The following is a 24,460-nucleotide window of genomic DNA, read 5'->3' on the forward strand; positions in this document are numbered from 1 at the left end:
TTTTTAATTATAATTTAATACTTAAGAAACTCGACAAGGAGAGTAATTGGAAACCTGTTTATAATTTCGAATATTTTTTACGATATGTAAATCAAACTTACGAACCTGTTGTAACAGGTGATTTGTCCATTAAAAAGCAACTTGATCTTCAGAATACAATGAAAATGGGGTCTAAATTCCGTCTTTCCTACACTATAAGGCCAGCAAGTATTCTTATTGGGTGAAATAATGACTTAAATTTACTTATTGATAAATGGTGCAAGAAGGAGAAAATTATTAAAGAAAGTTTTCAAAACTGGATGAATTTAATTTGACTAGTGCACCAAATAATATATTTAAAATTCGTTTAAATAAGTCTAAGAAAAATTCGATATGTTATAATGCTAATATGAAACAAGCAATAGCTAATATACACAATGATTTTGTAATTAATTAATTAATTTTTGACTCACTAACATTATAAAAAAGTGGAGTAACAAAAGAAAATAAAAGGAAAAGACATACATAACAAAACACATGCAAAACAATATCAATATAAAGAACTACAACAGCAAATCAGAACAATCGCACAAGAGGCCTCATCTTTTAACTTGGGAGTCCAACTTATTATATGACGTCAATATATGAGTTAAATTAAACATTCGAATAATCTTACGGTTTCTATACCAACGAGGCAAATACAAAAGATATTTACAACAGCGGAAATACAAAACTCCAATATCCTGCATATCACTAGTATTAAAAAATGGGTGCAAACCTGCTAGACAAAGAATGGAATGGTCGCAATATGATGAATAGAGTTTAGCCAATGCCTTACGAGAATGTCGGCCACGATTTGGGACAATTTTAGCATAAGCTGCTTTAAGCTTATTCTTAATATCTGCAAGTGCACTAGCACTGATAGCTGAAAAAGAAGTGCAAATACTAATCCCGAGCCAACACAACGCAGGAACCAGCTTAACTGAAAAATAACTACAACTCAAATCACTACTTGGGTTTTTAGAATTGAAAATTAAATACTCACATTTTTCAGCATTAAGCACGAGGCCAATTTTCTCAAAAAGCTTAGAAACGAACTGGGTAGACTTAGCTAGTGTGAATTTTGAACGGCTAATAAGTAAGAAATCATCTGCATAAGCAATATAAGATAAATTAGTTAGACCCGTAAAACACGACGGAAAAATACGAGAAAGCACAGGGTATAAACAAGCATTAAAAAGGTATGGTGACAGAACAAGTCAAGACCGACTAGGAATATAACCAAAAAAGATCTCTCCTGACCGAAGTCGAACATATGAATTTGCATATCAAAAACAAAGGACACAGTACAACAGATGAATTCACTCCAAACAGGGTAAGAGAATACCATAGTTGGCGGTGACAACCCGAGTCAAAAGATTTTGAAATATCTAACTTGTGCTTGAAATATCTTTTTGTGCTTGAACTAAAAAAGAAGTAAGAATTCAATGCGCATGTTGGCATCCTATATTTGGTTTAAACCCAAATTGATTGGACACATAATCAACTTTTAGAAGAATTTCAGGAAGCAGGATATATTCAAAAACTTTGCTCAGTGAACAGGCTACCATATTAATTCTATTTGATGCGCAATTAGTCGGATCTTTCCCACGTTTAAGAATCGAAGTGGCACTCCCGCACAAAAAAATAGTCAGGTACCAAAGACGTACATAGACAAATTTTAAATAATAACTGCAAATGATAAATCAATTCTTTCGAATCAATATGAAGGTTAAACACACTAGTATCACCTATATCACATGATTTAGATTTTAAATTCTTAACACAGCGAATCACACGGTCAGCAGAAACGGGAGGCACATGACCTTGGTAAATTCTCGCTGGTAATACATAAGAACAGAGGCTAGCAAACTGAGATTAAACCGCATAATTCATAATATTAAAAATCTTATTATAATGATTAATCCAAGAGGCATTAGGGATCCGATCGGCATTAGGTGAATCAAATTTGGCAACAATAATCACTTGTTTCCACTGACTAGAGGTCTTCGGAAATTCCACACCATTGTACCTTACTTTGCAAAGATAATATTTAAACTCCAACTTCTTTTTCTGTTTAATTTCTAAAAGGTGACCCCTAAAAGGGCGGCAACACGCTACCCAAATTCTATGCCAGAATTTTGCACGATTTTTCGCAATTTTTAAATCAGGTTCAGATTTCCATATTGAACCTCTAGTCTTAAGCTTAAAACGACAAAGCGGGACAGCCACTTCTTCAGCTTTTTTCATGCAGGAAACAATCTGGCTGTAATATATATTGAGCTGAACTCGAGCTTGTGGGGATATAACACTGGTACAGAGTAAATTAAATGTAACTTTAATCGTAGACAAAAGAAGAGCAAGGGTTGATAGATATAGAGGCCAGTCCGCTATATTCCAGTCTCTTTTGGTTATCCACTTTTTGTAATTAGTACATAAGGTCTGTTAAGCCCGAGTCGTATTGATGGTGACAGTGGCTGAAAGGGGAAAATGGTCATAATCAAGTTCATCCTGGTCAATGTGAATACCGCTAATAGAAACACCAGAAAAAACAACACAGTGATCAATATCAGACAATGAACCGCTATTATGTATATATGAATGGGATGGATTTTTATCCAGAACCCGATAGCCATTAGGTAGCAAATCAAAAATAAATCAGTCCGTGTTGAGGTAGAGTTTATATCACATTTCATATCGCCTAGCAGGATCCAATCGAGTCCATTACTCTCAACACTAAAAAGAAGGGTCTTTAGCGATGCACATGCTTTAGTATACTTTGTTAGAGAGGAAAAGGGTTTTTGGTCGCAAGGGAGGTATACATTAATGAGAACTAGGTTAGCAAAACGGATTGCAATGAAATAATCACATTCACGATAACACACAGGGGATAGCGGGAATAGTTTATGTTTTAATAGGCAGGCCAGCCCGCCTGAAGGTCTTCCGGAATTTTTTCGGGTACTTCTAGCGAAAACCAAGTGTTCTTTACTCCGGCGAAGGGAGTTCAAACTCACCAAAGGCAAAGATGTTCTTGTAGAAACAAAATGTCGAAATTATATAGTTTTTGGTTAAAAAAATCATCCTAATCCTTCGTTCCGTTAATTTTGAATGAACATATAGAAAATTCGATTTTAATAGTCATTTTCTTAGCTGACTAGAGAGTTTAGTTACAGCATTACGAAGGATTCGGCCTTTTAGAGAAAATAAAACATGATTGTCGTTACAAATAGCACATTTAGGGGTAGCCTGGCACGGGGAATCGCGCGACGATTCATGCTCTTCTGCACAACAGGAGCAACGCTTATGGTTATTAAAAGAGGCCTTCAGGTGATCCTTTATGTCAAATTTACAAACAAAAGGCATAAAGTCATTCTTGTTTGCTGAATCTTCACTTAAATCAGCTAGTCTTCGATTTTTGGGTTTCGACCAGTCAACATCCGTGGATTTGTTTTCTTCCAAATTGAGTCTTTTATAGTTTCTTATAGTTTTATTAATTGGATTTTTGCTGCTTAGATGTTCAAAGAAAATATCAATAAGCAAATTTGAACCCGTAAGTACACCGTTTTCTTCTTTACAAATTTTGCTTGCTTCCTTTCTTTTGATATTCCATAAAAAAAAACTTTTACAACGGCATATTCTTTTTGGGTTACCAATGCATTTATAGGTGATTGCTCCTTCTTTATCCTTGCAATTTATCAGTAAATCGGTGACATTGAACTATTCTATATTATCTTACAAGTTGTCTCTGCAAACCTTCTTGCTTTTGTTTCTGATTTTTCCATTTAAGTTGTAACAAAACTAAGTTGCTACTCTATATGTTTTCTTGTTCAAGTTTATATCACAATAACACACACTGTTTGGATTTCTCTTACAATTAGTCGAATCTTGGAATTGGGGGTTTCCACATTTTTTCAATTCCTCAAGCGTATCTTTACCAACAACTGGCGTTAATCCAAAAATAGATAAGACTATTATGAAATTTAGAACAATTTTCATTACTTACTGATCACTTTTCATACCTAAAACTTAACCTGAAAACTCTAATTTTATAAGATTTTGTGCTTTGTTTATTTTCTTAAAATTTATAATTACTTGTTTCTTGTATCACATAGAATAATTTTGGAACTTTTGAAATTTCTGATAACAAATTAGAAGGCTCAAAAGTACTTGTGTCAAAGAAAATTTTGTTCTTCATGATATAAATTGGTGACATCATAAGGCTATGAAATCAAACGAAAGTAAAAAGCAACATAAAAAAAGTGATACATATTCTCCAGAACTACTGATGACATATTTATGTCGACTTTCTCAACGTTCTAGAGGATGCAACTTTTTTACAGGGACAGGTAGCAAGCCTCTGGCCCAATATTTTAGCCACTGAGATTGAACCCCAAGCCCCACACTGCCAGAGATCAACCCACTCCACTAGAACAGGATAGAATTGAAAGAGAAGACGAATAGAAATGACTGTAGGTTCTGTATAGCTTCAGAGAAAAACAAATTTAGTATTTTTATATTTATGTCGATGTAATTCATCAATATTCCCCAATTTTTGCTAGTTTCTTGGCTTGTTTCTTATTTATATGTAAATTGTGTCTTTCATAGATAACTTCAGACTTATTGAATCCCGTCACAAGCACTGGATTATTTTGATATATGTATTACAATAAAAATTTCGCCTACTCTAAGAATGAGTCTTGGCACACAAGAAAAAAACAGAGAAAAGGAGACACGTCGCTGCTTCCCAGTGAAAATGATTTTCCTTGTTGCTAAAGGTGGGGTACTTTTATTCTCCTAAATACGCTTTTCCGCTAGGGTGATTTCAATAGCACAATTACCAGTTAATTGTAAAGATATGATTGAGGAATTGAAAAAGTGTCGAAACCCCCAATTCCAAGATTCGATTAATTTTAAAGGAAATCCAAACAGTGTCTGTTATTGTGATACAAACTTGAACAAGAAAACATATAGAGTAGCAACTTAATTTTGTGAGAACTTAAATGGAAAAATCAGAAACAAAAGAAAGAAGGTTTGCTGACACAATTTGTAAAATAATATAGAGTACTTCAATGTCACTGTTTTACTGAAAAATTTCAAGGATAAAGAAGGAGCAATCTCCTATGAATGCATTGGTAACCCAAAAAGAATATGCCGTTGTAAAAGCGTTTTTCTATGGAATGTCACAAAAAAGGAAACAAGCAAAATTTGCAAAGAAGAAAACGGTGTACTTACGGGTTCAAATTTGCTTATTGAAATTTTCTTTGAACATCTAAGCAGTAAAAATCCAATTAATAAAACTATAAGAAACTATAAAAGACTCGATTTGTAAGAAAGCAAATCTATGGTTGTTGACTTGTCGAAACCCAGCAATCGAAGACTAGGTGATTTTAGTGAAGATTCAGCGAACAAGGATGACTTTCTGCCTTTTGTTTGTAAATTTGACATAAAAGGATGATCTGAAGTACTTGAGAAAATCTTCCCCGGGACTATGTAATGTTTGGGATATATAATACCCTTATAATTGCATTGGTAATAGCCAGGGAAGATGCTCTTGTATAACAGTGCTAAAACATCCGAAATCAAAAGAAGAAGCTGAAAAATACTGTAAAACAGTAAAAGGCAATATAGTAAAAGGTAATAAAGTTTCAATAGAAGACTTCAACTACATATTTCAGAGATTATTAGAAAAAAAAGAAAAATATCTGCAAGACATCACAATTTTATATAGGAGATGGAAGGTACATAAATATAATCTGGCAAAAATCCTGTCAACCTAACAACAAATTAGCACCAAAAGTTTATGAAGCCATAGAAAGGCCGGAAATATCGCCTTTCCTATGTGAAATATCTGTGACAGATAAACACGAATTTGTTGATATAGATAAACTTAGGCTGTGTCAACTGGATCAAATACTAAAACCTTATAACTGTAGGCCTATTGAACATTCACGGAGCAAATGCCTTTGCATGACTGTACTGCAGCATCCTAAATCAAGACAAGAAGCAAATGAATTTTCTGCTAAATCAAATGGGAAATTGTCAACAGCGTCTTCTTATGATATTAAAAGAGTGCTTAAGCACATATTGGCTTTAAATGGTAGCAGCATCAAAAATAATAGCCTATTCCTAGTAGGTGATGAAAAGTACGTAGAAATTGACTGGTCAAATCAGCCAGACTTCGCAATAGCTATTAAAATTTTCCAGACTGAAATGAAAATGTCTTTCCTGTGTGAAATTCCTATGGATAAGGATATCTCCATCTTTCAACAAACACCGCCATCTAATGGACGATATATTGTGTTTTTTATGTTCTTTTTCTATTATTTGGAAATGTGTGTATTTTTATTTTCCTTCTCTGGGAATTATTGTTGAAAGCGTAATTCACGTATCAGTTATGCGTTTTTAATAGAGGATTTTTTGTCGTATCTGCGTATTCACCTGTACTCTTCAGAAGAAATGGCTTAGAAAACGTAAACGCACAAAATGAGAAACAGAAGATTAAATAGAAAATTGTTTGCTACTGCAGCAAATGTGGAGAAACTTCTGGAAAATGCTGGAAGATATATATGATATCGGAAGCTTCAAGTCTGTAGAACTTCCAACTGAGTCACATCTTACCTTAGCCCGTGGGCATAGCCAAGATCTTGAGTAGACGATTTTGATGAAATTTTGTAAAGTGAATTCAGGCACGCAAACATGAAAAAAGCGGCACTTTTTGCGCAAGAATTTCTGCCCACTAAATAAGTTAACCTTATGCCCGTGCCACATTATAGTCATACTTGTCAATAAAATCAAAATTACGCGCGACTACAGCGCCAATTACGTTCGCCGTTCGTAATTTCTCGATTTGAACATTGTTCAACTTTCAAACATAAATTCCTTGACTGACCAATAAGTCTCAATGTTAAAGGCATAATTTTTAAAACTAGAAAAGATAGAAACGTAGAACAGCGGCTTTTCTATCTGGGAGAGTAATCTGACAAAATTTAAAAAGACTTAGTATTAGTAGAGAACAGTTGGACAAAAATAACTGTTTGGTACGGGCATAAGGTTAACTTATTTAGTGGGCAGGAATTCTTGCGCAAAAAGTGCCGCTTATTTATGTTTGCGTGCCTGAATTCACTTTACAAGATTCATCAAAATCGCCTACTCCAAATCTTGGCTATTCCCATGGGCTAAGCTAAGAGGTGACTCAGTTGGAAGTTCTACAGACTTGAAACTTCCGATATCATATGTATCGAGTCTAGTTCAGATACCCGTTCTGTAAACATCTGGTGAAAAGGATGTAAATTGTGTTCGGGTCTCGTTTTACGGATATTCATAGCCATGAATGGATTTTACTAGTGTTTTAATGATGGAAAATATATCAGATAGTACAACTATTAATGAGACCCCTGTGCAGTTAGGTGTAGAAAATGAAACAGGTATTGCTACGCTATTAGTGTCCTAAAAGGAATTTTGAGCAAGGTTAAAAAAATTCCAGGAGGTAGGGACTATGCATTTGAAATTAGTGAGCGAGTTCAGTTCATATGTCATCAGCTATTAGAAGAAAACGCAAATCTCCTGCGCAACGAGAATGTTAATCTCCAAAATATAATTAAATTACAGAAAAAATTGGAAAATAAAGACACAGTGGCTCCTCTGGGAATCGTAGACCATACTCTAGCGTTGTGAAAGCTCCTGAAACCTTTAGTATCATTCTTGAGCCTAGTAGTAATGAGGGTATTTATCATATAAAAAAAGAGGAACCCCCAGCTAAAATTGTGCAAGATATTAGCAAAATAATCAAATGAGATATAAGCAAATTCTCGGCTAAAAAAATCATACAAGGCCAAGAAGGTAAAATTATTGTTGAACTTACTTCAAAACAAGATTTGAAAAAAGCTCTTTGAGTTTTCAATGAAAATTCAGCAGCACTAAAATATACTCCGAGGGAAGTGAAAAAACTCCTGCCAAGAATGCTTGTGAGTTAATTTTCATTTAAAAGTAAATCAGAGTGCAAAGAGTTTATAGGACAAAGTAATTCAGATCTTATAAATCTTGTTACTACTGGAGAAACCTTAGAAGTGGTTACTATTGTGGAAAAAGGAAAAAGCTGTAGCGTAATATTAGAAATGAGCCCAAAGATCAGAGCAGAAATTTTAAAAAGAGGAGGCCTCAATTTTGGATTTTTACGCCTATACTGTGAGGACTATATCAACCTTATACGAAGCACCAATTGTTGCCTTTTTGGACACAAGAAATCTGACTGCATGGGGTGATTTGACGTGCTCTTGGTGCATGGGCAACCGTAATTACAATGACTGTACTAAATCTTTCACTAGCCGTCCGTGTTGTAGCTCATGCTATAAACGACAGGTCAAAAGTGAACCACATCCATCATACGACTATAAAAACTGTCCAATCGCTCGAGAAATAACTGATCAATTAAAAAATATCGACTACACAATTTAAATGCATAGCGCATCACAAGTAAATAATTTATCAGTTCTTCAGATTAATTTACAACACTCGTATGTAGCTTTATTAGAATTGTATAAAAATATTGAGATAATTAAACCAGATGTTATTTTAGTTCAAGAGCCATACGTGAATAAAAATTTAAAAGTCTCCTCGGTACCACCAAATTACCGGTGTTTTTCTAAATTTGATCCTTAGAAAAAATTTTAAAGCGCAGCAATCTTTGTTAAAAATACGCTGAAAGCAGATTTACATTATGATGTTTCAACAAATGAATGTGTTGTAGTTTCAATTTATATTAATAAGAAGACCTTTACAGTTGTATCAGCTTATTGTCCTCCTTCATATAAAAATCCCTCCTTATGTCTATCTCCGATTGAGACATTAGGAAATAGGTCTACATTAATTTTAGGTGGGGATTTTAATGCCAGAAGCCCTCTTTGGATTTCTAGTAATATTAAGGACGGGAGAGGGGCTGAGATGGAATTGTTTTTCGCATGTTTGCCATTAGTTGTTCTAAATAACCCATCAGTAGCAACATATACAAGATCTAATACCGCGAGCCAGGATATAACTGCCGTCGGAAATCGCTTATCCCGTAATATTTATGATTGGAATGTATTAACTTGCCCCAGTCTTTCAGATAACGGCTATATTTCTTTTAATCTATGGTGTACCACTCATGACTCCTCTCTTATAAGTTTGACTGATCCACGTTTCAATTACAAGAAAGTGAATTGGAATTTATTTAGAAAACATATTTTAGATTATATCGACGACATTTTTGCCATGCATTCAGAAAATAAACAAGAGATTGACAACTGTGTTGAAAGGATTAAAGATACAAAACAAATCGGACATAAAATTGCAATGACTTAGAAAAAAAAAATATCATTCTCAATAAGTATACAAGATGGTGGACCCCAAAATTAACTGAACTAAGGCATAATTATAAAAGAGCATTCAAAAAATTTAAAATTCACTCAACTGATGAAAATAATTATTCTATGAAAATGAAAAAAAGACTGTATTCAAATGAAATTCAAAATTCAAAACTTGAAGAATGGAAGAAATTTTGTTCAAATAAAGGGAGCTTAGATCCCTGGAGGACAATACATAAAATATGCTCTAACCGCCCCTCTATAGTATCTCCAATCCATGTTACAAAAGATAATGGTGTATTCGCCGAATCAAACCAGAAAGCTAGTGAGGAATTCTTTGACAAATGGTTTATCCCCGATGACTGCTCAACGGAAACTTCTTATCACCGCCAGATTCGAGGTCAACTTGAATATGTATTTGATAATAACCAAGATAAACTGTCACCAATTTCAACTGATTCATTACAAGATGCTATTAATTCTCTTTAACCATTGAAAGCTCCTGGCCTAGATGGTATCGTCAATATAGTTATTAAAAAAAATTCTCAGGTCTTGGCTCCCACTTTACTTAAAATATATAATGCATGTTTGAATATAAAGTATTTTCCAAGGGATTGGAAAAACGCTAAAATTATAGTTATTCCTAAACGAGGGAGAATCAATGACGTTTTACCGTCTTCTTATCGACCCATCAGCTTGATACCAGTTGTTGGCAAAATTTTAGAAGGAATCCCATTATATATTTTGAATTATTTAAGTAATAATAAGGACTGTATTTCTAATAACCAGTTTGTATGTGTTAATTGTAAATCAACAATAGATGCTCTGGATAAACTCGTCACAACAGTGGAAGAAAATAATAAGTTGAAGAAGTTTACATTATGTCTTCTCTTTGATATCAAAGATGCCTTCGACAATGCATGGCACCCCGGGATTTTCAAAAAGTTATTAGATTTAGGTTGGCCTACTCCTCTAGTTACGTTGATTAAAAGTTATCTATCAGATCAATCAATTTCTTATGGTGACAAAGCTGATAATATAACTCGTATCCTTCAAAAATCCTGCCCACAAGGAAGCATACTCTCTCCCTTCTTATGGTCTATTAATGTGGACAATTTGCTTTGTTCAGATTTACCAACAGGCTGTACAATACAAGCGTATGCTGATGATATTTGTATAACAATATCTTCTAAAGATGCCAATTTCCTAAATCATACTGCAAAAAAGATATTTACACTATTAGAAAATTGGGCTGATGAAAATAAATTAAATTTCGATGTTAATAAATGCGAAGCTATCATCTTTACGAAGAAAAGAGAAATCCCACAGATTAATCTTCGGTTTTTAAGCCATAGAATACCAATAAGCGATAAAGTGAGATACTTGGGCTTAATTCTTGATAGAAAATTACTATGGAATGATCATGTTGAAAGTAAAATAATAGTCACCAAACAATATTCAACAAAATTGTTATGCGCCGCCAGAAGCACTTGGGGTCTTAAACCATTTGCCCCAAGAAATTTATACAAAGCTGCTATTGAATCCACCATTTTGTATGCAATAGCCGTATGGCAGTCAACGCTTAATAAAAAAAAATTGTAAAAAAGTTAGTATCTGTCCAAAGAATTTCTATGGTTTCGACTTCCAAAGCTTTTTTATCCGCTAAAACTGAGACAATAATGGCTTTAGCGGGATGCCTTCCTATCGATTTTAGGGCCAAAGACATATCTCTCACCAGATATCTAAAGAGAGGAAGGCCTGATTACTGGCCACCAATCATTAGCTTAAATAATTATAATTTAAATGACCATTCACATTATACGGACTCGCAAGTAAATTCACTATTCGGTAATTCCCTTTCTACTTCTAATAATTTATATGAAATCCTGAAAACTTTACGTAAAAACCTATATATGAAATGTTATGAGTTATTTTGCCATGCTGTTAAGCCCTGGACCCTTCAGTTTTTTACTGAACATATTGACCTTCTTCAAGTCGCAAAAATTTCTCCTAATTATAAACTGACACATATTTAGGTGGCCACTGTAAATTAAATTCATTTTTATGTTGAATTAATAAAAGTGATTGTTCCAATTGTGATTGTGGGGACGAGGAGACTTTATATCATTATCTGTTTGAGTGTAAATTTTTTGAAAATGAAAGAACTGAAATGCAATGTAAATTACAAGCTTTTTCTTCCACTAATAATTTTAATATTAATGTTATCTGGTTCACCAAAGAGGCTCGGTATGCCGTTTTGGAATACTTGAACCGAACAAAGAGACTCAATATTTTATATATTTTTTTTTCCTTCATTTAATTACTATTAAGTGCTAATAATTGTTGTCAATTTATTGTTTTTCCTTTTCCTTATTTCTGTGTGGTGTTTAATATTTTGCTTGTGATTCTCAGTTTTTGATATTTTATGCTATATTTTGTAGATTAGATAGTGAAATACACTGTACGGGTTTAATCACTGAATAAAATCATTCATTCATTCATCATATGTATCTTCCAGCATTTTCCAGAAGTTTCTCCACATTTGTCGCTTCTTGTCTTGATTTAGGATGCTGCAGTACTGTCATGCAAAGGCATTTGCTCTGTTAATGTTCAATATGTCTACAGTTATAAGGTTTTAGTATTTGATCCAGTTGACACAGCCTAAGTTTATCTATATCAACAAATTCGAGTTTATCTGTCACAGATATTTCACAAAGGAAAGGCGATATTTCCGGCCTTTCTATGGCTTCATAAACTTTTGATGCTAATTTGTTCACAGGATTCTGACCAGATTACATTTATGTACCTTCCATCTCCCATATAAAATGATGATGTCTTGCAGATATTTTTTCTTCTTTTTTCTAACAATCTCTGAAAGATGTAGTTGAAGTCTTCTATTGAAACTTTATTACCTTTTACTATATTGCCTTTTACTGTTTTACAGTATTTTTCAGCTTCTTCTTTTGATTTCGGATGTTGTAGCACTGTTATACAAGAGCATCTTCCCTGGCTATTACCAATGCAATTATAAGGGTATTGTATATCCCAAACATTACATAGTCCAGGGGAAGATTTTCTCAAGTACTTCAGATCATCCTTTATGTCAAATTTACAAACAAAAGCCATAAAGTCATCCTCGTTTGCTGAATCTTCACTTAAATCAGTTAGTCTTCGATTTTTGGGTTTCGAAAAGTCAACATCCGTGGATTTGCTTTCTTCCAAATTGAATCTTGTATAGTTTCTTATAGTTTTATTAATTTGAATTTTGCTGCTTAGATGTTCAAAAAAAATTTCAGTAAGCAAATTTGAACCCGTAAATACACCGTTTTCCTCTTTGCAAATTTGGCTTGCTTCCTTTTTTGTGATATTCTATAAAAGAAACACTTACAACGGCATATTCTTTTTGGGTTACCAATGCATTCATAGGAGATTGCTCCCTCTTTATCCTTGAAATTTTTCAGTAAAACGGTGACATTGAACTACTCTACATTATCTTACATGTTGTGTCTGCAAACCTTCTTTCTTTTGTTTCTGATTTTTCCATTTAAGTTCTCACAAAATTGAGTGGCTACTCTATATGTTTTCTTGTTCAAGTTTATATCACAATAACACACACTGTTTGGATTTCCTTTACAATTAGTCGATTCTTGGAATTGGGGGTTTCAACATTTTTTCAGTTCCTCAAGCGTATCTTTACCATCAACTCGCGTTAATCCAAAAATAGATGTGACTAATATGAAATTTAGAACAATTTTCATTACTTACTGATCAATTTTCATCGAAAGTCTTTACCGTCTCGAACTAACCTTAAACTTAACCTGAAAACTCTACTTTAATTTTATAAGATTTCGCGTTTTGTTTATTTTCTTAAAATTTATAATTACCTTTTTAACAGGGACAGGTAGCAAGCCTCAGGCCCAATATTTTAGCCGCTGAGATTGAACCCCAAGCACCACACTGCCAGAGATCAACCCACTCCACTAAAACAGGATAGAATTAAAAGAGAAAACGAAAAGAAATGACTGTAGGTTCTGTATAGCTTCAAAGAAACACAAATTTTGTATTTTTGTATTTATGTCGATGTAATTCATCAATATTCCCCAATTTTTGCTAGTGTCTTGGCTTTTTTCTTATTTATATGCAAATTGTGTCTTTCATTGATAACTTCAGACTTATTGAATCCCGTCACAAGCACTGGATTATTTTGATACATGTATATTAATAAAAATTTTGCCTACTCTAAGAATGGGTCTTTGCACACAAGAAAAAAAAACAGAGAAAAGGAGACACGTCGCTGCTTCCCAGTGAAAGTGATTTTCCTTGTTGCTAAAGGCGGGGTACTTTTATTGTCCTAAATACACTTTTCCGCTAGGGTGATTTCAATAGCACAATTACCAGTTAATGGTAAAGATACGCTTGAGGAATTGAAAACTGTCGAAACCCCCAATTCCAAAATTCGACTAATTGTAAAGGAAATCCAAACAGTGTGTGGTATTGTGATACAAACTTGAACAAGAAAATATATAGAGTAGCCACTCAATTTTGTGAGAACTTAAATGGAAAAATCGGAAACAAAATAAAGAAGGTTTGCAGACACAATTTGCAAAATAATATAGAATACTTTAATGTCACTGATTTACTGAATGCATTGGTAACCCAAAAAGAATATGCCGTTGTAAAAGTGTTTTTCTATGGAATGTCTCAAGAAAGGAAACAAGCAAAATTTGCAAAGAAGAAAATGGTGTACTTACGGGTTCAAATTTGCTTACTGATATTTTCATTGAATATCTAAGCAGCAAACATCCAATTAACAAAACTATAAGAAACTATAAAAGACTCAACTTGGAAGAAAACAAATCCATGGATGTTGACTGTTAGAAACCCAACAATCGAACACTAACTGATTTAAGTGAAGATTCAGCAAACAAGAATGACTTTATGCCTTTTGTTTGTAAATTTGACATAAAAGGATGATCTGAAGTACTTTAGAAAATCTTCCCTTGGACTATGTAATGTTTGGGATATACAATACCCTTTAGTTGCATTGGCAATAGCCAGGGAAGATGCTCTTGTATAACAGTGCTACTACATCCGAAATCAAAATAAAAAGCTGAAAAATACTGTAAAACAGTAAAAGACAATATAGTAAAAGGTAATAAAGTTTCAATAGAAGACTTCAACTACATCTTTCAGAGATTGTAAAAAAAAAAATATCTGCAAGACATCACAATTTTTTATAGGAGATGGAAGGTACATAAATATAATCTGGCCAAAATCCTGTGAACCTAACAACAAATTAGCACCAAAAGTTTATGAAGCCATAGAAAGGCCGGAAATATCGCCTTTCCTTTGTGAAATATCTGTGACATATAAACTCGAATTTGTTGATATAGATAAACTTAGGCTGTGTCAACTGGATCAAATACAAAAACCTTATAACTGTAGGCCTATTGAACATTCACGGAGCAAATGCCTTTGCATGACTGTACTGCAGCATCCTAAATAAAGACAAGAAGCAAATGAATTTTCTGCAAAATCAAATGGGAAATTGTCAACAGCATCTTCTTATGATATTAAAAGTGTGCTTAAGCACATATTAGCTTTAAATGGTAACAGCATCAAAAATAATAGTCTATTCCTAGTTGGTGATGAAAAGTACGTAGAAATTGACTGGTCAAATGAGCCAGACTTCGCAATAGCTATTAAAATTTCCCAGCAAATGCCTTTGCATGACTGTACTATAGCATCCTAAATCACACCGTTTTCTTCTTTACAAATTTTGCTTACTTCCTTTCTTTTGACATTCCATAGGAAAACACTTTTACAACGGCATATTCTTTTGGGTTACCAATGCATTCATAGGAGATTGCTCCTTCTTTATCCTTGCAATTTATCAGTAAATCAGTGACATTAAAGTATTCTATATTATTTTGAAAATTGTCTCTGCGAACCTTCTTTCTTTTGTTTCTGATTTTTCCATTTAAGTTCTCACAAAACTGAGTGGCTACTCTATATGTTTTCTTGTTCAAGTTTGTATCACAATAACACACACTGTTTGGATTTCCTTTACAATTAGTCGAATCTTGGACTTGGGGGTTTCGACATTTTTTCAATTCCTCAAGCGTATCTTTACCATCAACTTGCGTTAATCCAAAAATAGATAAGACTATTATGAAATTTAGAACAATTTTCATTACTTACTGATCACTTTTCGTCCAAAGTCTTTACCGTCTCGAACTAACCTAAAACTTAACCTGAAAATTCTACTTTTATTTATTTTTTTTTAATTTAATTTAATAATTTTTGTTTATTTTCTTAAAATTTATAATTACTTGTTTCTTGTATCACATAGAATAATTTTGGAACTTTTGAAATTTCTGATAACAAATTAGAAGGCTCAAAGGTAAATAGCGACGAAGACCACACTGCCTTTCCATCATAAACAAATAAGTAAAACAACAGGCAAATTTTTATACAAGACAGTGGAAAGCAACTTTAAATGAATATTTTGACCCTTTATCCAAGGGCCGTCCTCATCAAAACAGATGAAGAGAATAAAAACACTATAAAAGAAACTTACATTAAAATTCAATCATTAAAACTTTTTAAAAAAAATGTTTTAAAACAGCCCTAATATCATTACTTCAAGGAAGTTCACCCAGGACATTCTTTTTTTGTGTGCGCGAATTGCGCTTCTTTCCGGGTATTTAAATGCAATTCATATCTTAAGGACTTAGGAATAAGATTTTCATTTCTACAAGATTCTAAAAACTTTTGTTGATTTATAATATTAGCATGTTTTTTGCCTAAACTAATTAAATAAAATATATCATAACTGCTGTCAACTGCTCCCCGTAAGCAAGACGCAAATAGCGACGAAGACCACACTGCCTTTCCATCATAAACAAATAAGTAGAACAACAGGGAAATTTTTATACGAGACAGTGGAACGCAACTTTAAATGATTATTTCGACCCTATATCCAAGGGCCGTCCTCAGCAAAACAGATGAAGAGAATAAAAACACTATAAAAGAAACTTACATTAAAATTCAATCAATAAAACTGTTTAAAAAAGTTGCGTTCCACTGTCTTGTATAAAAATTTCCCTGTAGTTCTACTTATTTGTTTATAGCTCAAAATTACTTGTGGCAAAGAATATTTTGTTCTTCATGATATAAATTGGTGACATCATAAGGCTATGAAATCAAACGAAAGTAAAAAGCAACATAAAAAAAGTGATACATATTCTCCAGAACTACTGATGACACATTTATGTCGACTTTCTCAACGTTCTAGAGGATGCAACTTTTTTACAGGGACAGGTAGCAAGCCTCTGGCGCAATATTTTAGCCGCTGAGATTGAACCCCAAGCCCCACACTGCCAGAGATCAACCCACTCCACTAGAACAGGATAGAATTAAAAGAGAAAACGAATAGAAATGACTGTAGGTTCTGTTTAGCTTCAAAGAAAAACAAATTTTGCATTTTTGTATTTATGTCGATGTAATTCATCAATATTCCCCAATTTTTGCTAGTGTCTTGGCTTTTTTCTTATTTATATGCAAATTGTGTCTTTCATTGATAACTTCAGACTTATTGAATCCCGTTACAAGCACAGGACTATTTTGATCCATGAATTATAATAAAAATTTCGCCTACTCTAAGAATGGGTCTTTGCACACAAGAAAAAATAACAGAGAAAAGGAGACACGTCACTGCTTCCCAGTGAAAATGATTTTCCTTGTTGCTAAAGGCGGGGTACTTTTATTCTCCTAAATACGCTTTTCCGCTAGGGTGATTTCAATAGCACAATTACCAGTTGATGGTAAAGATACGCTTGAGGAATTGAAAAAATGTGGAAACCCCCAATTCCAAGATTCGACTAATTGTAAGGGAAATCCAAACAGTGTGTGTTATTGTGATACAAACTTGAACAAGAAAACATACAGAGTAGCAACTTAATTTTGTGACAACTTAAATGGAAAAATCAGAAACAAAAGAAAGAAGGTTTGCTGACACAATTTGCAAAATAATATAGAGTACTTTAATGTCACTGTTTTACTGAAAAATTTCAAGGATAAAGAGGGAGCAATCTCCTATGAATGCATTGGTAACCCAAAAAGAATATGCCGTTGTAAAAGTGTTTCTCTATGGAATGTCACAAAAAAGGAAACAAGCAAAATTTGCAAAGAAGAAAATGGTGTACTTACGGGTTCAAATTTGCTTACTGATATTTTCTTTGAATATCTAAGCAGCAAAAATCCAATTAACAAAACTATAAGAAACTATACAAGATTCAATTTGGAAGAAAACAAATCCACGGATGTTGACTGGTCAAAACCCAAAAATCGAAGACTAACTGATTTAAGTGATAATTCAGCAAACGAGAATGACTTTATGTCTTTTGTTTGTAAATTTGACATAAAGGATGATCTAAAAGAGAAAACGAAAAGAAATGACTACGTTCTGTATAGCTTCAAAGAAAAACAAATTTTTTATTTTTGTATTTATGTCGATGTAATTCATCAATATTCCCCAATTTTTGCTAGTGTCTTGGCTTTTTTCTTATTTATATGTAAATTGTGTCTTTCATTGATAGCTTCAGACTAATTGAATCCCGTCACAAGCGCTGGAGTATTTTTATATATGTATTAAAGTAAAAATTTTGCCTACTCTAAGAATGGGTCTTTGCACACAAGAAAACAACAGAGAAAAGGAGACACGTCGCTGCTTCCCAGTGAAAATGATTTTCCTTGTTGCTAAAGGTGGGGTACTTTTATTGTCCTAAATACGCTTTTCCGCTAGGGTGATTTCGTTCTTCGTGTCCTAAATATTCTTGTGTCAAAGAATATTTTGTTCTTCATGATATATATTGGTGACATCATAAGGCTAAGAAAACAAACGAAAGTAAAAAGCAACATAAAAAAAGTGATACATATTCTCCACAACTACTGATGACACATTTATGTCGAATTTCTCAATGTTTTAGAGGATACAACTTTTTTACAGGGACAGGTGGCAAGCCTCTGGTCCAATATTTTAGCCGCTGATATTGAACCCCAAGCACCACACTGCCAGAGATCAACACACTCCACTAAAACAGGATAGAATTAAAAGAGAAAACGAAAAGAAATGATTGTAGGTTCTGTATAGCTTCAAAGAAAAACAAATTCTGTATTTTTGTATTTATGTCGATGTCATTCATCAATATTCCCCAATTTTTGCAAGTGTCTTGGCTTTTTCTTAGTTATATGTAAATTGTGTCTTTCATTGATAACTTCAGACTTTAAATGAAAAAATCAGAATCAAAAGCAAGAAGGTTTGCACACACAACTTGCAAAATAATGTAGAATAGTTCAATGTCACCGATTTACTGAAAAATTGCAAGGATAAAGAAGGAGCAATCACCTATAAATGCATTGGTAACCCAAAAAGAATATGCCGTTGTAAAAGTGTTTTTCTATGGAATGTCACAAAAAAGGAAGCAAGCAAAATTTGAAAAAAAGAAAATGGTGTACTTACGGGTTCAAATTTGCTTACTGATATTTTCTTTGAATATCTAAGCAGTAAAAATCCAATTAACAAAACTATAAGAAATTTTAAAAGCTTCGATTTGTAAGAAAACAAATCTACGAAAGTTGACTGGTCGAAACCCAAAAATCGAAGACTAACTGATTTTAGTGAAGATTCAGCAAACGAGAATGACTTTATGCCTTTTGTTTATAAATTTGACATAAAGGATGATCTGAAGTACTTTAGAAAATCTTCCCCGGGACTATTTAATGTTTGGGATATACAATACCCTTATAATTGCATTGGTAATAGCCAGGGAAGATGCTCTTGTATAACAGTGCTAAAACATCCGAAATCAAAAGAAGAAGCTTAAAAATACTGTAAAACAGTAAAAGACAATATAGTAAAAGGTAATAAAGTTTCAATAGAAGACTTCAACTACATATTTCAGAGCTTATTAGAAAAAAAAGAAAAAATATCTGCAAGACATCACAATTTTATATAGGAGATGGAAGGTACATAAATATAATCTGGCCAAAATCCTGTGAACAAATTAGCACCAAAAGTTTATGAAGCCATAGAAAGGCCGGAAATATCGCCTTTCCTTTGTGAAATATCTGTGACAGATAAACACGAATTTGTTGATATAGATAAACTTAGGCTGTGTCAACTGGATCAAATACAAAAACCTTATAACTGTAGGCCTATTGAACATTCACGGAGCAAATGCCTTTGCATGACTGTACTGCAGCATCCTAAATCAAGACAAGAAGCAAATGAATTTTCTGCTAAATCAAATGGGAAATTGTCAACAGCGTCTTCTTATGATATTAAAAGAGTGCTTAAGCACATATTGGCTTTAAATGGTAGCAGCATCAAAAATAATAGTCTATTCCTAGTTGGTGATGAAAAGTACGTCGAAATTGACTGGTCAAATGAGCCAGACTTCGCAATAGCTATTAAAATTTCCCAGACTGAAATGAAAATGTCTTTCCTATGTGACATTCCTATGGATAAGGATATCTCCATCTTTCAACAAACACCGCCATCTAATGGACGATATATTGTGTTTTTTTATGTTCTTTTTCTATTATTTGGAAATGTGTGTATTTATATTTTCCTTCTCTGGGAATTATTGTTGAAAGCGTAATTCACGTATCAGTTATGCGTTTTTAATAGAGAACTTTTTGTCGTATCTGCGTATTCACCTGTACTCTTCAGAAGAAAAGGCTTAGAAAACGTAAACGCACAAAATGAGAAACAGAAGATTAAATAGAAAATTGTTTGCTACTGCAGCAAATGTGGAGAAACTTCTGGAAAATGCTGGAAGATACATATGATATCGGAAGCTTCAAGTCTGTAGAACTTCCAACTGAGTCACATCTTACCTTAGCCCGTGGGCATAGCCAAGATCTTGAGTAGGCAATTTTGATGAAATTTTGTAAAGTGAATTCAAGCACGCAAACATGAAAAAAGCGGCACTTTTTGCGCAAGAATTCCTGTCCACTAAATAAGTTAACCTTATGCCCGTGCCACATTATAGTCATACTTGTCAATAAAATCAAAATTACGTGCGACTACAGCGCCAATTACGTTCGCCGTTCGTAATTTCTCGATTTGAACATTGTTCAACTTTCAAACATAAATTCCTTGACTGACCAATCAGTCTCAATGTTAAAGGCATAATTTTTAAAACTAGAAAAGATGGAAACGTAGAACAGCGGCTTTTCTATCTGGGAGAGGAATCTGACAAAAGTTAAAAAGACTTAGTATTAGTAGAGAACAGTTGAACACAAATAACTGTGTGGCACGGGCATAAGGTTAACTTATTTAGTGGGCAGGAATTCTTGCGCAAAAATTGCCACTTATTTTTGTTTGCGTGCCTGAATTCACTTTACAAGATTCATCAAAATCGCCTACTCCAAATCTTGGCTATTCCCATGGGCTAAGCTAAGAGGTGACTCAGTTGGAAGTTCTACAGACTTGAAACTTCCGATATCATATGTATCGAGTCTAGTTCAGATACCCGTTCTGTAAACATCTGGTGAAAAGGATGTAAATTGTGTTCGGGTTTCGTGTTACGGGTATTCATAGCCATGAATGAATTTTACTAGTGTTTTTAATGATGGAAAATTTATCAGATAGTCCAACTATTGATGAGACCCTTGTGCAGTTAGGTGTAGAAGATGAAACAAGTATTGCTACGCTAATTAGTGCCCTAAAAGGAATTTTCAGCAAGGTTAAAAAAATTCCAGGAGGTAGGGACTATGCATTTGAAATTTGTGAGCGAGTTCAGTTCATATGTCATCAGCTATTAGAAGAAAACGCAAATCTCCTGCGCAACGAGAATGTTAATCTCCAAATAATAATTAAATTACAGAAAAAATTAAAGACACAGTGGCTCCTCTGGGAATCGTAGACCATACTCTAGCGTTGTGAAAGGTCCTGAAACCTTTAGTATCATTCTTGAGCCAAGTAGTAATGAGGGTATTGATCATATAAAAAAAGAGGAACCCCCCAGCAAAAATTGTGCAAGATATTAGCGAAATAATCAGAAGAGATATCAGCAAATTCTCAGCTAAAAAAAATCATACAAGGACGAGAATGTAAAATTATTGTTGAACTTACTTCAAAACAAGATTTGAACAATGCTCTTTGTGTTTTCAATGAAATTTCAGCAGCACTAAAATATACTCCGAGGGAAGTGAAAAAACGCCTGCCAAGAATGCTTGTGAGTTAATTTTCATTTAATAGTAAATCAGAGTGCAAAGAGTTTATAGGACAAAGTAATTCAGATCTTATAAATCTTGTTACTACTGGTGAAACCTTAGAAGTGGTTACTATTGTGGAAAAAGCTGTAGCGTAATATTAGAAATGAGCCCAAAGATCAGAGCAGAAATTTTAAAAAGAGGAGGCCTCAATTTTGGAGTTTTACGCCTATACTGCGAGGACTATATCTACCTTATACAATGCACCAATTGCTGTCTTTTTGGACACAATAAATCTGAACGCAGGGGTGAATTAACGTGCTCTTGGTGCATGGGCGACCATAATTACAATGACTGCACTAAATCTTTCACTAGCCGTCCGTGTTGTCGCTCATGCTTTAAACGACAGGTCAAAAGTGAACCACATCCATCGTACGACTATAAAAACTGTCCAATCGCTCGAGAAATAACTGATCAATTAAAAAATATCGACTACACAATTTAAATGCATAGCGCATCACAAGTAAATAATTTATCAGTTCTTCAGATTAATTTACAACACTCGTATGTAGCTTTATTAGAATTGTATAAAAATATTGAGATAATTAAACCAGATGTTATTTTAGTTCACGAGCCATACGTGAATAAAAATTTAAAAGTCTCCTCGGTACCACCAAATTACCGATGTTTTTCTAAATTTGACCCTCAGAAAAAAATTTAAAGCGCAGCAATATTTGTTAAAATTACGCTGAAAGCAGATTTACATTATGTTTCAACAAATGAATGTGTTGTAGTCTCAATTTATATTAATAAGAAGACCTTTACAGTTGTGTCAGCTTATTGTCCTCCTTCATATAAAAATCCCTCCTTATGTCTATCTCCGATTGGGACATTAGGAAATAGGTCTACATTCATTTTAGGTGGGGATTTTAATGCCAGAAGCCCTATTTGGCTTTCTAGTAATATTAATGACGGGAGAGGGGCTGAGATGGAATTGTTTTTCGCATGTTTGCCATTAGTTGTTCTAAATGACCCATCAGTAGCAACATATACAAGATTTAATACCACGAGCCCGGATATAACCGCCGTCGGAAATCGTTTATCCCGTGATATTTATGATTGGAAAGTATTAACTTGCCCCAGTCTTTCAGATCACGGCTATATTTCTTTTAAGCTATGGTGTACCACTCAAGACTCCTCTTTTATAAATTTCACTGATCCACGTTTCAATTACAAGTAATTGAATTGGAATGTATTTAGAAAACATATTTTAGATTATATCGACGACATTTTTGCCATGCCTTCGGAAAATAAACAAGAGATTGACAATTGTGTTGAAAGCCTTAAAGATATAATACAAATCGGAACTAATATTGCAATACCTGAGAAAAAAAAATATCATTCTCAATAAGTATACAATATGGTGGACCCCAAAATTAACAGAACAAAGGCATAATTATAGAAGAGCATTCAAAAAATTTAAAATTTACTCAGCTGATGAAAATTATCATTACATTAAAATTGAAAAACTACTTTATAAATATTAAATTAAAAATTACAAACTTTAATAATTGCGGAAATTTGTTCCAAACAAATGTAGCTTATATCTCTTTTGAAACCTCACGCCCCTAGGCTCTCACCGCCCCTCTTTAGTATCTCCAATCCATATTACAAAAGATAATGGCGTGTTCGCCGAATCATACCAGAAAGCTAGTGAGGAATTCTTTGACAAATGGTTTATCCCCGATGACTGCTCAACGGAAACTTCTTATCACCGCCAGATTCAAGGTCAACTTGAATATGTATTTGATATTAACCAAGATAAACTGTCACCAATTTCAACTGATTCACTACAAGATGCTATTAATTCTCTTAATTCCTATCATATATTTTGAATGATTTAAGTATTAATGAGGACTGGATTTCTAATAACCAGTTTGGATTTGTTAATGGTAAATCAACAGTAGATGCTCTGAATAAACTCGTCACAACAGTGGAAGAAAATAATAAGTTGAAGAAGTTTACATTTTGTCTTCTCTTTGATATCAAAGTTGCCTTCAACAATGCATGGCACCCCGGGATTTTAAAAAAGTTATTAGATTTAGGTTGTCCTACTCCTCTAGTTTTGTTGATTAAAAGTTACCTATCAGATCGATCAGTTTCTTATGGTGACAAAGCTGATAATATAACTCGTATCCTTCAAAAATCCTGCTCACAAGAAAGCATACTCTCTCCCTTCTTATGGTCTATTAATGTGGACGATTTGCTTCGTTCAGAGTTACCGACAGGCTGTACAATACAAGCGTATGCTGATGATATTTGTGTAACAATATCTTCTAAAGATGCCAATTTCCTAAATCATACTGCAAAAAAAGATATTTACACTATTAGAAAAATGGGCTGATGAAAATAGATTAAATTTCGACGTTAATAAATACGAAACTATCATCTTTACGAAGAAAAGAGAAATCCCACAGATTAATCTTCGGTTTTTAAGCCATAGAATACCAATAAGCGATAAAGTGAGATGCTTGGGCTTAATTCTTGACAGAAAATTACTATGGAATGATCATGTTGAAAGTAAAATAAAAGTCGCCAAACAATATTCAACAAAATTGTTGTGCCGTCAGAAGCACTTGGGGTCTTAAACCATTTGCCCTAAGAAATTTATATAAAGCTGCTATTGAATCCACCATTTTGTATGCAATACCCGTATGACAGTCAGCGCTGAATAAAAAAAAATTGTAAAAAAGTTAGTATCTGTCCAAAGAATTTCTACGGTTTTGACTTCCAAAGCTTTTTTATCCGCTAAAACTAAGACAATAACGGCTTTAGCGGGATGCCTTCCTATCAATTTTAGGGCCAAAGAGATATCTCTC

At 33.6% G+C, this 24,460-nt stretch overlaps 1 pseudogene; it reads left to right on the forward strand.

Annotated features, from left to right (window-relative positions):
• Positions 1-1,334: 1,334 nt before the first annotated feature.
• LOC148946455 (uncharacterized) lies at positions 1,335-8,472 on the forward strand (annotated as a pseudogene).
• Positions 8,473-24,460: the final 15,988 nt, after the last annotated feature.

This window comes from Artemia sp. Qi Xiang Cuo, chromosome 12 (assembly GCF_049724085.1).
Source record: "Artemia sp. Qi Xiang Cuo chromosome 12, ASM4972408v1, whole genome shotgun sequence".
NCBI classification, from domain to species: domain Eukaryota; kingdom Metazoa; phylum Arthropoda; class Branchiopoda; order Anostraca; family Artemiidae; genus Artemia; species Artemia sp. Qi Xiang Cuo.